Source organism: Cydia fagiglandana, chromosome 4, assembly GCF_963556715.1.
Source record: "Cydia fagiglandana chromosome 4, ilCydFagi1.1, whole genome shotgun sequence".
NCBI lineage: Eukaryota > Metazoa > Arthropoda > Insecta > Lepidoptera > Tortricidae > Cydia > Cydia fagiglandana.
The window spans coordinates 2,142,667-2,159,205 of NC_085935.1; the positions used below are offsets into that span (position 1 = coordinate 2,142,667).

The 16,539-nt window shown below is 49.3% G+C and overlaps 1 protein-coding gene across 3 annotated transcripts in view; it reads right to left on the reverse strand.

Annotated features, from left to right (window-relative positions):
- LOC134663445 (stathmin-4) overlaps positions 1–16,539 on the reverse strand; it is a 134,030-nt gene that overhangs the window by 53,176 nt on the left and 64,315 nt on the right. The window lies entirely within an intron of this gene.

The following is a 16,539-nucleotide window of genomic DNA, read 5'->3' on the forward strand; positions in this document are numbered from 1 at the left end:
CACGCCGAGGCGCTGTGCGCCGCGCCGCCGCCGCTCAACCAGCAACATCTAGCCGCCATGCTGCGCGACACCGTGCGACCGTGAGTACAACACGGAGGCTAGCGCTCGCGCGGCCGTGGAGCGCGGCGCGGCGGGCGCCGTGACGTCACTGCGCGCGGCGCTCACGCGGCACGCCGAGGCGCTGTGCGCCGCGCCGCCGCCGCTCAACCAGCAACATCTAGCCGCCATGCTGCGCGACACCGTGCGACCGTGAGTACAACACGGAGGCTAGCGTTCGCGCGGCCGTGGAGCGCGGCGCGGCGGGCGCCGTGACGTCACTGCGCGCGGCGCTCACGCGGCACGCCGAGGCGCTGTGCGCCGCGCCGCCGCCGCTCAACCAGCAACATCTAGCCGCCATGCTGCGCGACACCGTGCGACCGTGAGTACAACACGGAGGCTAGCGCTCGCGCGGCCGTGGAGCGCGGCGCGGCGGGCGCCGTGACGTCACTGCGCGCGGCGCTCACGCGGCACGCCGAGGCGCTGTGCGCCGCGCCGCCGCCGCTCAACCAGCAACATCTAGCCGCCATGCTGCGCGACACCGTGCGACCGTGAGTACAACACGGAGGCTAGCGCTCGCGCGGCCGTGGAGCGCGGCGCGGCGGGCGCCGTGACGTCACTGCGCGCGGCGCTCACGCGGCACGCCGAGGCGCTGTGCGCCGCGCCGCCGCCGCTCAACCAGCAACATCTAGCCGCCATGCTGCGCGACACCGTGCGACCGTGAGTACAACACGGAGGCTAGCGCTCGCGCGGCCGTGGAGCGCGGCGCGGCGGGCGCCGTGACGTCACTGCGCGCGGCGCTCACGCGGCACGCCGAGGCGCTGTGCGCCGCGCCGCCGCCGCTCAACCAGCAACATCTAGCCGCCATGCTGCGCGACACCGTGCGACCGTGAGTACAACACGGAGGCTAGCGCTCGCGCGGCCGTGGAGCGCGGCGCGGCGGGCGCCGTGACGTCACTGCGCGCGGCGCTCACGCGGCACGCCGAGGCGCTGTGCGCCGCGCCGCCGCCGCTCAACCAGCAACATCTAGCCGCCATGCTGCGCGACACCGTGCGACCGTGAGTACAACACGGAGGCTAGCGCTCGCGCGGCCGTGGAGCGCGGCGCGGCGGGCGCCGTGACGTCACTGCGCGCGGCGCTCACGCGGCACGCCGAGGCGCTGTGCGCCGCGCCGCCGCCGCTCAACCAGCAACATCTAGCCGCCATGCTGCGCGACACCGTGCGACCGTGAGTACAACACGGAGGCTAGCGCTCGCGCGGCCGTGGAGCGCGGCGCGGCGGGCGCCGTGACGTCACTGCGCGCGGCGCTCACGCGGCACGCCGAGGCGCTGTGCGCCGCGCCGCCGCCGCTCAACCAGCAACATCTAGCCGCCATGCTGCGCGACACCGTGCGACCGTGAGTACAACACGGAGGCTAGCGCTCGCGCGGCCGTGGAGCGCGGCGCGGCGGGCGCCGTGACGTCACTGCGCGCGGCGCTCACGCGGCACGCCGAGGCGCTGTGCGCCGCGCCGCCGCCGCTCAACCAGCAACATCTAGCCGCCATGCTGCGCGACACCGTGCGACCGTGAGTACAACACGGAGGCTAGCGCTCGCGCGGCCGTGGAGCGCGGCGCGGCGGGCGCCGTGACGTCACTGCGCGCGGCGCTCACGCGGCACGCCGAGGCGCTGTGCGCCGCGCCGCCGCCGCTCAACCAGCAACATCTAGCCGCCATGCTGCGCGACACCGTGCGACCGTGAGTACAACACGGAGGCTAGCGCTCGCGCGGCCGTGGAGCGCGGCGCGGCGGGCGCCGTGACGTCACTGCGCGCGGCGCTCACGCGGCACGCCGAGGCGCTGTGCGCCGCGCCGCCGCCGCTCAACCAGCAACATCTAGCCGCCATGCTGCGCGACACCGTGCGACCGTGAGTACAACACGGAGGCTAGCGCTCGCGCGGCCGTGGAGCGCGGCGCGGCGGGCGCCGTGACGTCACTGCGCGCGGCGCTCACGCGGCACGCCGAGGCGCTGTGCGCCGCGCCGCCGCCGCTCAACCAGCAACATCTAGCCGCCATGCTGCGCGACACCGTGCGACCGTGAGTACAACACGGAGGCTAGCGCTCGCGCGGCCGTGGAGCGCGGCGCGGCGGGCGCCGTGACGTCACTGCGCGCGGCGCTCACGCGGCACGCCGAGGCGCTGTGCGCCGCGCCGCCGCCGCTCAACCAGCAACATCTAGCCGCCATGCTGCGCGACACCGTGCGACCGTGAGTACAACACGGAGGCTAGCGCTCGCGCGGCCGTGGAGCGCGGCGCGGCGGGCGCCGTGACGTCACTGCGCGCGGCGCTCACGCGGCACGCCGAGGCGCTGTGCGCCGCGCCGCCGCCGCTCAACCAGCAACATCTAGCCGCCATGCTGCGCGACACCGTGCGACCGTGAGTACAACACGGAGGCTAGCGCTCGCGCGGCCGTGGAGCGCGGCGCGGCGGGCGCCGTGACGTCACTGCGCGCGGCGCTCACGCGGCACGCCGAGGCGCTGTGCGCCGCGCCGCCGCCGCTCAACCAGCAACATCTAGCCGCCATGCTGCGCGACACCGTGCGACCGTGAGTACAACACGGAGGCTAGCGCTCGCGCGGCCGTGGAGCGCGGCGCGGCGGGCGCCGTGACGTCACTGCGCGCGGCGCTCACGCGGCACGCCGAGGCGCTGTGCGCCGCGCCGCCGCCGCTCAACCAGCAACATCTAGCCGCCATGCTGCGCGACACCGTGCGACCGTGAGTACAACACGGAGGCTAGCGCTCGCGCGGCCGTGGAGCGCGGCGCGGCGGGCGCCGTGACGTCACTGCGCGCGGCGCTCACGCGGCACGCCGAGGCGCTGTGCGCCGCGCCGCCGCCGCTCAACCAGCAACATCTAGCCGCCATGCTGCGCGACACCGTGCGACCGTGAGTACAACACGGAGGCTAGCGCTCGCGCGGCCGTGGAGCGCGGCGCGGCGGGCGCCGTGACGTCACTGCGCGCGGCGCTCACGCGGCACGCCGAGGCGCTGTGCGCCGCGCCGCCGCCGCTCAACCAGCAACATCTAGCCGCCATGCTGCGCGACACCGTGCGACCGTGAGTACAACACGGAGGCTAGCGCTCGCGCGGCCGTGGAGCGCGGCGCGGCGGGCGCCGTGACGTCACTGCGCGCGGCGCTCACGCGGCACGCCGAGGCGCTGTGCGCCGCGCCGCCGCCGCTCAACCAGCAACATCTAGCCGCCATGCTGCGCGACACCGTGCGACCGTGAGTACAACACGGAGGCTAGCGCTCGCGCGGCCGTGGAGCGCGGCGCGGCGGGCGCCGTGACGTCACTGCGCGCGGCGCTCACGCGGCACGCCGAGGCGCTGTGCGCCGCGCCGCCGCCGCTCAACCAGCAACATCTAGCCGCCATGCTGCGCGACACCGTGCGACCGTGAGTACAACACGGAGGCTAGCGCTCGCGCGGCCGTGGAGCGCGGCGCGGCGGGCGCCGTGACGTCACTGCGCGCGGCGCTCACGCGGCACGCCGAGGCGCTGTGCGCCGCGCCGCCGCCGCTCAACCAGCAACATCTAGCCGCCATGCTGCGCGACACCGTGCGACCGTGAGTACAACACGGAGGCTAGCGCTCGCGCGGCCGTGGAGCGCGGCGCGGCGGGCGCCGTGACGTCACTGCGCGCGGCGCTCACGCGGCACGCCGAGGCGCTGTGCGCCGCGCCGCCGCCGCTCAACCAGCAACATCTAGCCGCCATGCTGCGCGACACCGTGCGACCGTGAGTACAACACGGAGGCTAGCGCTCGCGCGGCCGTGGAGCGCGGCGCGGCGGGCGCCGTGACGTCACTGCGCGCGGCGCTCACGCGGCACGCCGAGGCGCTGTGCGCCGCGCCGCCGCCGCTCAACCAGCAACATCTAGCCGCCATGCTGCGCGACACCGTGCGACCGTGAGTACAACACGGAGGCTAGCGCTCGCGCGGCCGTGGAGCGCGGCGCGGCGGGCGCCGTGACGTCACTGCGCGCGGCGCTCACGCGGCACGCCGAGGCGCTGTGCGCCGCGCCGCCGCCGCTCAACCAGCAACATCTAGCCGCCATGCTGCGCGACACCGTGCGACCGTGAGTACAACACGGAGGCTAGCGCTCGCGCGGCCGTGGAGCGCGGCGCGGCGGGCGCCGTGACGTCACTGCGCGCGGCGCTCACGCGGCACGCCGAGGCGCTGTGCGCCGCGCCGCCGCCGCTCAACCAGCAACATCTAGCCGCCATGCTGCGCGACACCGTGCGACCGTGAGTACAACACGGAGGCTAGCGCTCGCGCGGCCGTGGAGCGCGGCGCGGCGGGCGCCGTGACGTCACTGCGCGCGGCGCTCACGCGGCACGCCGAGGCGCTGTGCGCCGCGCCGCCGCCGCTCAACCAGCAACATCTAGCCGCCATGCTGCGCGACACCGTGCGGCCGTGAGTACACCTTCACAAAACATGTTGGACCGATTAACTTAACATTGGTACACATATTTCAGTTTGTAACCCAGAGTAAAGATGGACATTTAACGTCAGAATTTCAATCATAGGGATTACGGGAGATAAACGAAAATATTAATAAGAAAGTTCTGGCAACTATATATTAAATGAAAAAGATCAGTGTAAAAATCTCTCTAATATAAGTGATATATTTGTAAGCATTCCGACATGGTGTGTTCCCCTCCCCCAGGGTGCTGGAGAAGGAGGTGGAGTGGTGGGTGCGGCAGACGCGCAGCCTGCACATGTCGCGCGCGCACTCCCCTGCCACGCCCGCCGGCTCCGTCGCCTCCGCGCACGACCGCCAGGTACACACACACACACACACACACACACCACACACACACACAATGACGCCAACCGCCACTAAACGCACGCTAGACGCTCACGACAAAAAGAATTGGCCACAGTTTTACTGCCATCTTTCGACACATGATTAAAACTTTTAGAACGCCCGCCCGAGCGAGCGAGAACAAAATATTTAGGACCAGTCGCACCAACCACTATTAACGGACTGATTAACGTCACTCGCCAATGAACTATGAAACTTCCCATACAATAAAACTTAGCGAATGCTTTAACAGTCACAGTCGGTTTGGTGCAACCGGCACTTACTCTCAAATCTTCGAGCGACAACACAAGACCGCATTGGCAGGATCGCCATGTGAAGTGGGACGTTGAATGAAACAAAGAATTATTTCATGCAACCGATGATGCCAAAAATGCGGGGGTGCGCGGGACTAGGTGAGCGAAGTCCCGTGCCGTGATTGGTCCGTTCAAAGACACGGACGTCACACAAAGACACTGTCTACTCGAACATGGAGTAAAATTACCGTATGCGTGACAGAGGGGGTAGCGCGACTATGCTCAGTCTGGAGGATGTTTTTTCTGTGAGTACAGACGTATAATGGCTTAAATAACTCTTATACACATATGTTAAAACTATGCTTGTGTGAGGGTGAGGCATAGCGCACACGACAATATATTGTAGATTCGACTAGCAGTAAGACACCAATGATCAGCCTAGTCAGTGGCGGTACTTCCATACAAGCCCAAAAGCCGGGCTTGCCTTAATATTTGCCTTAACGAAATTACGTAGTGATAAGATCAATATAGATTATTTCTAAACCGCGCGCCAAATGAACCCGTATTATTAAATGCAAGCAACAGCGCGCGGACCGCGGCGCCAGCGTGTTGCAAATTTTTGCCGCTGTGGCGCCTCCTCCGCGCGAAAGAAATCAGGCGTAGAATGTTCTAGCTATCCTGCTCGCACTCGTTGGCTTGCAACCGGACTTGCTTTTTCGTCCCGCTCTAGGCGCTCTTAGCCTACAAACCGCCATAAAACGATGTAACTATTTGTTGGCATGTATAGCCATTTTATATGGCGATTTAAGCCTGGCTTTTGGTGTGAAGTTTGCTGCATAAGTTCGCACGGGCACGCGTTTACTTCAAGTGTATTATTATTTAAGGACTGTATCGTTTATTTTAAATACAGATAAAACCTGGTCTAACTGTTGACGTGTGTATTATTTTGTATTACTATGTTCTTAAGGTATAATCTGGGGGTATTTTTAAGCCATATCTGATATAAGAAGGTTTTACATTTATTTTATTTTAGGGACTTTATGATGATTTTAATACCGTCTAGCAAATGTAATTCGGACAAGCCTATCGAGCTTAATTTGAGACTATTTCACCGATTCCTTGGTCCGATTTAAAGAAACAAAAGGTTAATATGCTGCCAAAATATGCCATCTAAGCGCTCCCTTCCCTCGAGCAGGAGTCTCTTCAGTGGAGCTTCCGAAGGACTCAAGCCGTTTCCATCTTTCAGACCACCATGCCGAAAGTGTGGTCTTCCCACAAATTGGGCTCTTGCGAGCGAGTGTCCCCAGAGGGGTTCCCAAATCAAATGTCCCTATCATTCTCGAATGATCTCCAATATGGAGTCCCTGAGAGCCCTATTAACAAAAGGTAGGGTGGCAGTCCCTTGAAGACACAAATCCCACGAAAATTCTGTCTGAATTATTTAGACAATATCACTCCTGAGCCTAAGAAATATATTTTTACCATTTAATCTAATATTGTTTCATTCCAGAGCCACTTTGTAAGTCTGTAATTTCTATGTTTTGTTTTAAATCGAAATTGTTTTTTATCTTATAAATCCTACCTACTTCATACAAAGTTTTCCTGGAGTGACAACATAAATATCTCAAGTTTTAATTATTTTTAGTCATATGACAACCCCGACAACAGATAAGCATCGAGAGGTGCATCTGAATGCAACAGATTATGCAAAGAAATGCAATCAATGTAATTTGTTTTGGACAACGTTAAAAACGTTGAAATTAGAAGAGGTATTTTTCTTTTAGTTATCAATCGACCCAAAATATTTATTTTAAATTTAGAAAAATGTACTACGTTACAGTGTCCTTTTCATGATTGCTCAATTGAACATCCACAGAATAAATGTGGTGAATTTTTATCTTTACATGAAAACGACTTTTTATGCAACATTTTGGATTCCCGTCAATTTCTGACGCCAGCGAAATGAGGGAAACAGCTAAAAGAATCTACCGAAATCCAAAGCCTAACGGACATTCATGGCGTTGCACCATGGCTAGAACAGGTCGATAGAAACGCTCCGTGATGGTTATATTGTATACCAAAGTCGGGGTTGTCGTAAGTAACATGCCATATTCTCTAAAAGGCCACCAAGCACAGATCCAAAACTTTTTTTCCAACTAAAAGAAATGATTAGACTATGCCCAGATGTTTCGCTTTACGAATCATATGTAATTGCTGTTTACATAGTACGATTTTTTTTGTGTAATATCTCGTCTTGTTCGCAAACCGTAAATTTTCTTGTAGTATTTGTCCAAAATCGTTGTAGTTATTCGGGAGGATTGGGTAAATATTGTCCAAACCATATGCTTTACGTGATCTCCCAGGACGAAATGTTACTTATTATTAAAGCACTAATTAAACTATATGTGTAATTTTTTAATAAAAATATAATACCAGAAAAAACGGCTAAGTAAAGTTGTATTCATAACAAACGATACAGTCCTTAGTAGAGTCGGAAGTAACGAAAGCTCAATTTATTTAAGTGAATTTGAATTAAGTAGTGAATGTGGATTTGTTTTTTTGTTGTGACGTTTATAAGTGTTAACAATTGATGAGGTTGTTCCTTGTGACGGTATGAGATGCGTCCACGTATTACTCAACGAAGGCAAGGTAAAATCGTTAAACTTTGTAGAAAAACGGGATATCATGTCAGCGCCAAAACCAACACCAGACTTGTGTATTCTCAGAAAAGTCAGTCGCATTGAGAGAAAATTTTGTACAGCCGTTTATAAAACACAAGGATTGTTGGTTTACTCCAATTAAGGCGTAATTAGAGTAACAGAGAAAGAAGGTACGCCCTCTGATATGTTTGTAAAATTATATCTAGTAGTTATAGTAGTACCTAGTATGCCTAGCTCGCCGCGATACTTACGCTAGCAAATCCATTCATTCTTCATTTGAGTTCAAAGTGAGATTGGACATTTATTACGAAAACATATCTTTCGGCTTGCCTTACTCCGAAACCGTAGGCACGCCGCTGAGCCTAGTATTCATAATAATTTGGTTTAATGAAAGCTATTGGAGCATTCCATGAAATTGTCTACCGTTTGTCCCGTACAAACGCGGATTTTCTGAAGATTTGCAGGTATAGAGTTTTCTTTTCTATGACAAATGGTCAAAAATATGCACAGAAATATAATCGCCTGCTTTAAGTGCCGAAAAAAAGTCGCAACATGGGAAATAAAATGCGTTTGTACGGGACAGCCCGTGGAATGCTCCTATTATGGTATAACATTTGTCCTTTTCAGAAACCTCAACGTCACATGACCCGAAACTGTGTCCAAGAATCCTTACCCTTCCTAGTACAAGTACCATAGCTTATTTTCCTTATTTAATCCTAAGTTTTACATATTTCTTTTTATTTTCAAATACGTAGTAGTATTTTAAAAGTTCTAAAGTAACATATACATCTATTTGCAATGAAATATAATAAAACATTTTAAAATAGAAGTATTAGTAGAAAAAGATAGTGTTATAAGTATTAAGATATCAGTAAGTTCTCATTTTTAAGGTTTCGTAGTCCACTAGGCACTAGGGTTTCTGCTCAAGAATTCTCGAGGCGAGAAATCTCGAGAAATTTGTCTTTCGGCGAGGCGGGAAAAAAAGACTCAATGCCTCGAGAACTCGAGAAATAAATCTCTTGTCATAAGTAAAAAGAAAACAGCGTTGTGTCTATAGTGTATTTCTTTGGTAGTTAAATAAATGTAAACAATGTTTTTTTACATTTTCCAGTACTTCAAATATTTATTAGTTAACCAAATAAATAAAAAAACTGCCTTGATCCGTCGCCTATCGGTCTGGCTTCAGCTGATTTTCATGTTTTGAAACTTTTGAACTACTATTATGTGTAAGTAAATAATTCGTCTCGTTTTAGGTTCATAACTATACTTAGTTTTTTTAACATTAGAAGAAAGGTAAACAATCTTAAAGTGTCTTTTTATTGAAAAACGCTATTAACGCTTTAAAAAAAATCGTTAATATAAAATTGTAAATGATCGTATATATTATTTAGAATTGTTACATATTAGCCGTCACTTATTTTTCATAAAATTTTCAATAAAAAGAGACGTCAAGATCGCTTATCTTCTTTATAATGCTAAAAAACTAATTATGGGGCCATTTAATAACAAATATTACAAAACTAGATTACATACTTTTGATAAATCGAATCACCTCGATATAGGTATTCTCCTATTAGAAAAATATCACAAGTTTGCCACGCATGCACCTATAGTTTTTCTTGTTTGTTGTTCATTTTTGATCATTTGTAGTAACAATAAAATTACCATTTGTCTGATTTTCGATCTAACCTACGACTCCTATGAGTCTAACTTGCAATAAAACAAAAAATAAGTGTTTTTTTAAACTTTCAAAATTTCTCGAGATACTCGAGAAATCGTGGTCGAGAATTCCCGTCCCTCGAGAAATAAAAAAGGTCGAGAAACCAGAAACCCTACTAGGCACCCTTATAGTTTCGCCATGTCCGTCGGTCTGTCCGTATTCTTTTTTGCACCGTGATCGTTAGTGCTAGAAAGCTGAAATTAGGCATGGATTCATAAATTATGCACCGGACGCATCGAATTTTAGTAGTATTTGTAGAAAGTCACACAAGTGCGTCCATTGAACCGTTACCTTATAACTCACTCGAACCTATAGTTCGTTTTTTTTAGCATTAGAAATAAGGTAAACATTTTTGATGTGTCTTTTAATTGAAAAACACATTTTAAAAATAATTTACGGCAAATATGTAACAATTTTATTATGAATCTAATATGATCATGTATATATTCGTCTGCTTTCACAAGTAATAGTTACTGATTTTTTAAAGCGTTTTTCAATTAAAAAACATGTCAAGGTCCTTTACCTTTTTTCAAGTTCTTTCTAATGCTAAAAAAAACGAACTATAATGAAACATATGTTGTACAGATGCAAGTCGCCCAGATCCAGTCGCTGATGAGCAGCGGCGACGTGAACGGCGCGTTCCAGCTGGCGCTGTCCGCCTCCGACCTGGCGCTGGTGATGGCCGCGTGCCGCGCCGCCGACCCCGCCCGCGTGTTCGCGCCGCCCTGCCAGCTGAGACAGCATGTGCTGCTGTCGCTGGTGCAGCAGCTCGCCGCCGACATGGCGCGCGACACCGCGCTCAAGCACAGGTATAACCATGCTTGTATGTAATACCACTCGTAGCAGGCCTGTGCAACTGTCCGCGCGACCTCGAATTCATACCTACACGTTGTACACCGCAGACGGTGCATAAGCCAGTAGGTTGCCATACACGCTCACCGATGGACGCCATTGTGCTCGCTTTAATTTTACAACAAAAGCGGTTTCGCCTCTTAAAACTATCGAAATATTCGTATTTTTTTATATAATGGTGAATAAATAATGCGAACCTAAAAGTGGGGTGTTTTTCAGGAGACTTTCATCAAAAAACGATCGACGTCAAATGCCGTCTTTGGCGTCGTTGTCATAATTTTGCGTTGACGATAATTGCCGTCAGTGGCATTTATTTACATCTGATTATAAGTCTTGTAGCTTGAAAAAAATATTATTTTTTTAATAGCAGAATCCTAAATGAGTGCTCCACTCCCCAGGTACCTAGAAGAAGCCATAATGAACCTGGACCCGTCGAACGCCGTCACTCGCGAGCACCTCCCCGTGGTGGTCCGCGAGCTGCACAAGCAGGTGGTCTCCTTCCTCAACGCCAACCCCACGCACCAGCTCGCGCGCAAGTTCAAGATGCTGCTCATCGTGGCCGACTCGCTCGCCAAGCCCTGACCCTGCTGCTGCCACAACACGTGTCGGTAGTGGTGCACTAGCTGACTATTACACTAGTGGACTAGTAAGGACGCTTAGCGCGAGGAATCTCGTACATCGACCCGCCACTTCCTATACAGTATGTAACTGAACGAAAAGCAATTACTGAAACCCGTTAATGTTTAGATTACTAAGCAACTTTTACTACCAACCCCTAATTCTCGAAAAAAAAATTTAACTCTCCCATAGGAAATTTCAACATCCGACCAGCAAAACGTATGAAACATCCAAATTTTTTTTTTCGTATTTTCAGGGTTGGTCCATAGCAAAAGTTGCTCAGTATGACCTAAACATTAACGGGTTTGAGTAATTGTTTTTCGTTCAGTTACATACTGTATAACGCACGAGTGTATTGCTCAAAGATGTAGAGTTAGACCAAGAAAACTCTGCAGCGATTTCGATAGCCCACGCAGTGCAAGTGTTATTTATACGATAATTTCATAGAAGTTTGACGTTTAAAATAACACTTGCACTGCGTGGGCTGTCAAAATCTCTGCAGACTTTTATTGGTCAAACTCTAGTGCATAATTGTTTTCCATCGTATTTACTCGGAAACGTTCGTATTTGTCATGCTGCTTCAGTCAACCTCAGTACTTTTTTGTACCGAGACTGACTGAGATAGCAAGACATGTTCGTACGTTCCCGTGAAAATACGACGGAAAATAATTATGCACTACATCTGGACACTGATATTTACGGCCTGCGTCATTGGAGGGACAGTAATTAAGCGAGTGCGATAGAGATAGCAAATGTAGGGTCAATGTACATAATTGTTCGTGCTTTTAGTCTTTATTATATCTTAATGTAACCAAAGATTCATTGGTTGTACAACATGTGTAAAGTTAAAACAAATTAGTTGAATTTGTCAACTGGATGGAACTGTTATATGCTCTGGTAGGATAGCGGTGCCGTCATATAGCAGCCGTCTACAAATACGACATCCATATTTAGCCGTATTATTTAGTATGGAGACGGCCGCTATATGACGGCACCGCTATCCTAGGAAACCAGAGCAATAGCGACAGCAAGCAACAGGTATAGGAGGCATGTTTGTTTGACTCTTACCCCCTTATTCATAAACGTTTTCTAAAGTTGACAAGCCGGTAGTAATCGTTTGTCCCTTTCCGACATGATGGTATGATGGAAAGGGACAAACGATTATTATCGGCTTGTCAACTTTAGTAAACGTTTATGAATAAGGGGGTTAAACTTTACTTTTACTATCAATAAATCTTTGGTTGAAATGACTACCAGTGCAGTGAAAAGACACTATCATAGTTAGTGATATATGATTATATGAACAAATTACATGATTGCAGCGGAGTTGATCTGATCAATTTTATTGATATACTTTGTGATTGTCCTGTAAGGAGATATGGCGTTTTTTAATTTGGACCTACTTAAACTATAGACTAGGAATCCTCTAGACCGAGTTTAGAGCAATTATTTCATGCAACCGATGATGCCAAAAATGCGGGGGTGCGCGGGACGAGGTGACCGAAGTCCCGTGCCGTGATTGGTCCGTTCAAAGACACGGACGTCACACAAAGACACTTTCGACTCGAACATGGAGTAAAATTACCGTATGCATGGCAGAGGGGGTAGCGCGACTATGCTCAGTCTGGAGGATGTTTTGTCTGTGACTTAAACAAAAACTATATTTACCAAAAATATCATAAACACAGTTAGAGATTTGCAAGTTGCGGAGTTTCCATAATTTTGGAACTGTTCTCGGAAATTATTGTTCACAGATGCCCAAGGCAATTAGCTGAGTGTACTTGTTCCTCACTTTCGCGTACTTATAGCATTAAATACCTGGGTGTAATAGTTGATAGCAACCTCCGGTGGGAATTACATATTGATACACTAAGTAAAAAAATTAGGAAATTAATCTATATTTTTAAAACCCTTCGCTCAGTAGTCGACCAAATGGCATTAAAAATGGTGTATTTTGCCTTGGCACAATCACTGCTAACCTATTGCATTAGTGTATGGGGTGGTGCTGCGAAAACCTTACTCTTGTGCTTAGAAAGAGCGCAACGTGCAGTCTTAAAGGTAATTTTCAAGAAGCCCTTCAGGTATCCTACCACTGATCTTTATAGGGAGAGTAAAGTGCTGTCGGTACGAGGTCTATTTTTCCGCCAAGTCATTTAAAAAAAACATAAGACCATAACCTTTGATAAAAACCTCAGGAAAAATAAACGTAGAGTTCGTGTCTGTGGTATACAGAAATTTCGCCTGGCAGTTTCAGGACGTCATGTTGATTACCTTAGTTCTAAATTGTACAACAAGGTTAACGACCTTACCGATATATATGCTCTCACACTAAGAGAATGTAAGCAGAAAGTCACTGATTGGCTACAAACGCTAACTTATAACGAGATTGAGGATTGCCTAGCCTCTCATTACTAAAATATAATTCGAGCAACTTACACAACTAACACACATACACACATACACACACACACACACACACACACACACACACACACACACAAACGCGCGAGCGCGAGCACATTCACATTTACAAATTAATCACACTTTCAACTCCTGTGTATTTTTCCGATATTTTTAGTTTTTATTTTTATTATCAGTTCTGTTGTACACTTGTAGATTTAGTACCAAAACCTATATAATAATATAGGTATACTTAATGTTTTCTCCGGGGTGAGAGCCTGGTGAACTGTAATACAGGTTTTTTACCTAGTTCAGACTCCAGTCTCTCACAAAGGATCACAACGTCATCTCGAATTTAAATTTTGTTATCATACTGTGAAATTGTTACAAATCCTTTGTGAGCTGATAAATAAACATTTTTTATTATTATTATTATTGTATGTCTTTCCCATCACGGAACAATGGTGTTCCGGACCTTTGGGAGGCGTGCGCGGAGCCGAAGCCAACACGTAGAGGCCCTTTTGACACTTTAATGAAATGTAAGGGGTACACCGAGCGGATGCTGCCCTTACCCGTGTCATGGGACGCACGCAGAGGCAGCACCCGCCAGGGTGTAAGGGCTATTGAGAGTTGATGAAATCTAAAATGAACTAGGTTATTGGGTGAAAGCGATGGACTAGTACTGAGCTATGGGGTAAAAAACCGGACGCCTGCCTAATAAAACGGTATGCAATTTTATTTCCGGCAGACGGTGACTCGCCCTTACAAGATGGGCCCCCACAAAAAAGCGACATCTAGGATGGCTCAAGGGCAACACCGGTGTGAGCGGCTCAGGGGTGTCGAGAGGTGTGCGCCGCTTTCTACCCAGTGGCTGTTAACAGCCACTGTGCCAACTCGCGTCTTATGCATATTTCACTTCCACCCCTGGAGCTTATAGCTCTAACGACTCCACTCTGGCCGGCCGGCTAAGGCAAGCCAGAGGCAGAGAATCCTGTCCCACCCACCCTCCTTGCGGGTAACAGAACTCCCCAGGAGCACTCGGGTACGTGAGGTCGCTAATCCCCAACAGCTCGCCACAAGCTGCCCTGCGTTGACTGATTGCACTGGTAAAACCAGCGGGCGATGGGGTCGTCACATCCCTACGCCTTATTATTATTATTATTATTCACTAGAAATAATTATTCATTTTGTACATGGAACAGTGTAATTCCATACACATCTTAAGGTGGTATGCCGCCTGTCCAATTTCTTTATTTATCCAATGTGTATTGCGTCTCACATTTTGCTTAGTGATAGAGTGAGACGCAATTACATTGGACCAAGAAATTGGACAGGACAATACCAACCTTACACAATTGTTACAAGTTTTTTTAATTACTCCATGTAAAAATATCGCAATAGTCCCGACACATCAGTAGGCCTGGTAGTAGTGATTCTTCCTAGTTGTTACTTCAATTTTCCAAAATATGTCTAATTTGAATCATACAGTAATTCTATCAGAATTACTATTAAAATGTCCTAACTTTGGACCTAAAGTAAGATTATTTTAGGGCCACCCCACATCTAGCGTCTTTCGAGCGTCCACGGAAAAAGGTACCTTATGGCGGTCGGCGCATACTCAGCACCGCATTACTATTGGAGCGTCGTTATTAATAGCACAAGTGCCAGCCGCCATAAGGTACCTTTACCCGTGGAACGTCACATTTTTTTGTATCCACTGACTGACCAAAGACTGGTCTCTTTATGTTTAGAATTAATCTCACATAAAAAAAAAACATTAAATAAACACATTGAATATGTTGCTGCGTTACTTTTATAATGACATACCTATTGAAAGAAAAACACAAAATGTAATTCGCCTTTTAGAAAAAAATATGCCTTTTTTTTTGTACAATACTAATGACTAAAAGATACTTATGTTAGCGTATCTAAATATACTATCTATAAAACTTCCAGCTTACAAATAATTGTAAATATAATTTATGCTTAAAAGACTGGACGAAAATATAAGTAGACCTAGTTATTCTTATGGATATTATTAGATAAATGTTATTCCTAGACGGGGTCAAGTTAAAGGTCAGATCACACCGGTAGGTGTGCGAAGACGTGCACGTCGTTAGAGCTATGCACGCAAGCGGTGTGCCGTCTCTCTTAATGATCCATTTAATACAACGCCCGCGTGCACGCCTACGCACACGCGTCCGGTGTGCAGTGGCCTTAAATACCCGTTATTGTTTATCCTCTGCCTGTATTTAGTCTCTGAGGGAAAAAAAGTAATATTTGCGATACCTGTTTTCCGTGAACCACATAGGGTAATTCGCCAGTAACTGGCCACCCTAAACTAAAAATGAATTCTATTCACCTGTAAACCGAATTAATTTTAGTTTAAGGTGGTTAGATATTGAAGGCTGGCCAGTTATTGAAACCTTATTAAAAAGGGGCCTTTTTACGATAAAGGAAAATGACACACCATTTCATTGTTACTCAGAAATGTGAGTATTGTTACTCGTCATTAGTCATAAGTATTATATTATAACTTGTAAAAATAAAACATATTTGATTTATAATTTGTGAACTTTCATTTATTCTTTCGTCTGTCTAATTTTTGTTTTAAATACTGTAGTGCATAACCTGGGGGGGTGGTGTCTGGACTGGATGATGATGGTAGCATGAAGTAGGAGGAAACAGGGTCATTCGAAGCATAATTTTTGGATGATTTTATGGGGGACGGGGCAAAAATCGATGACGTAATTTATGGACAGCCCCTATGAACTATCCAATTGAAGAAGAGAAGAGATCCCTTAATTAAAGGGATAAGTTCGCCTTTTTACTAATGACAAATGGTATTTTTTCCTGTTTTGATTTGATTTTTGTACAATCTGTTTTACTACTACTGTCAAAATAAAACTACATTGTATAAATCATAACAGTTTAATGTCATGGCACGATTGACGATAGACTTAACAATAGGTATGTTTCACAACGAAAAAAAACAATGGAATGACATAGGGTGACTACTATAATTTTTGGCCACTCTTAGTGCCAGTTGCACCAACCACATTTGACAGACTGATCATCGTCAGCCGGCGCGCCCCGCGCCTTTACTATGAAACTTTCCATACATAAAAATTTAGCGAACTCTTTAACGTTCGTAACAGTTTGGTGCAACC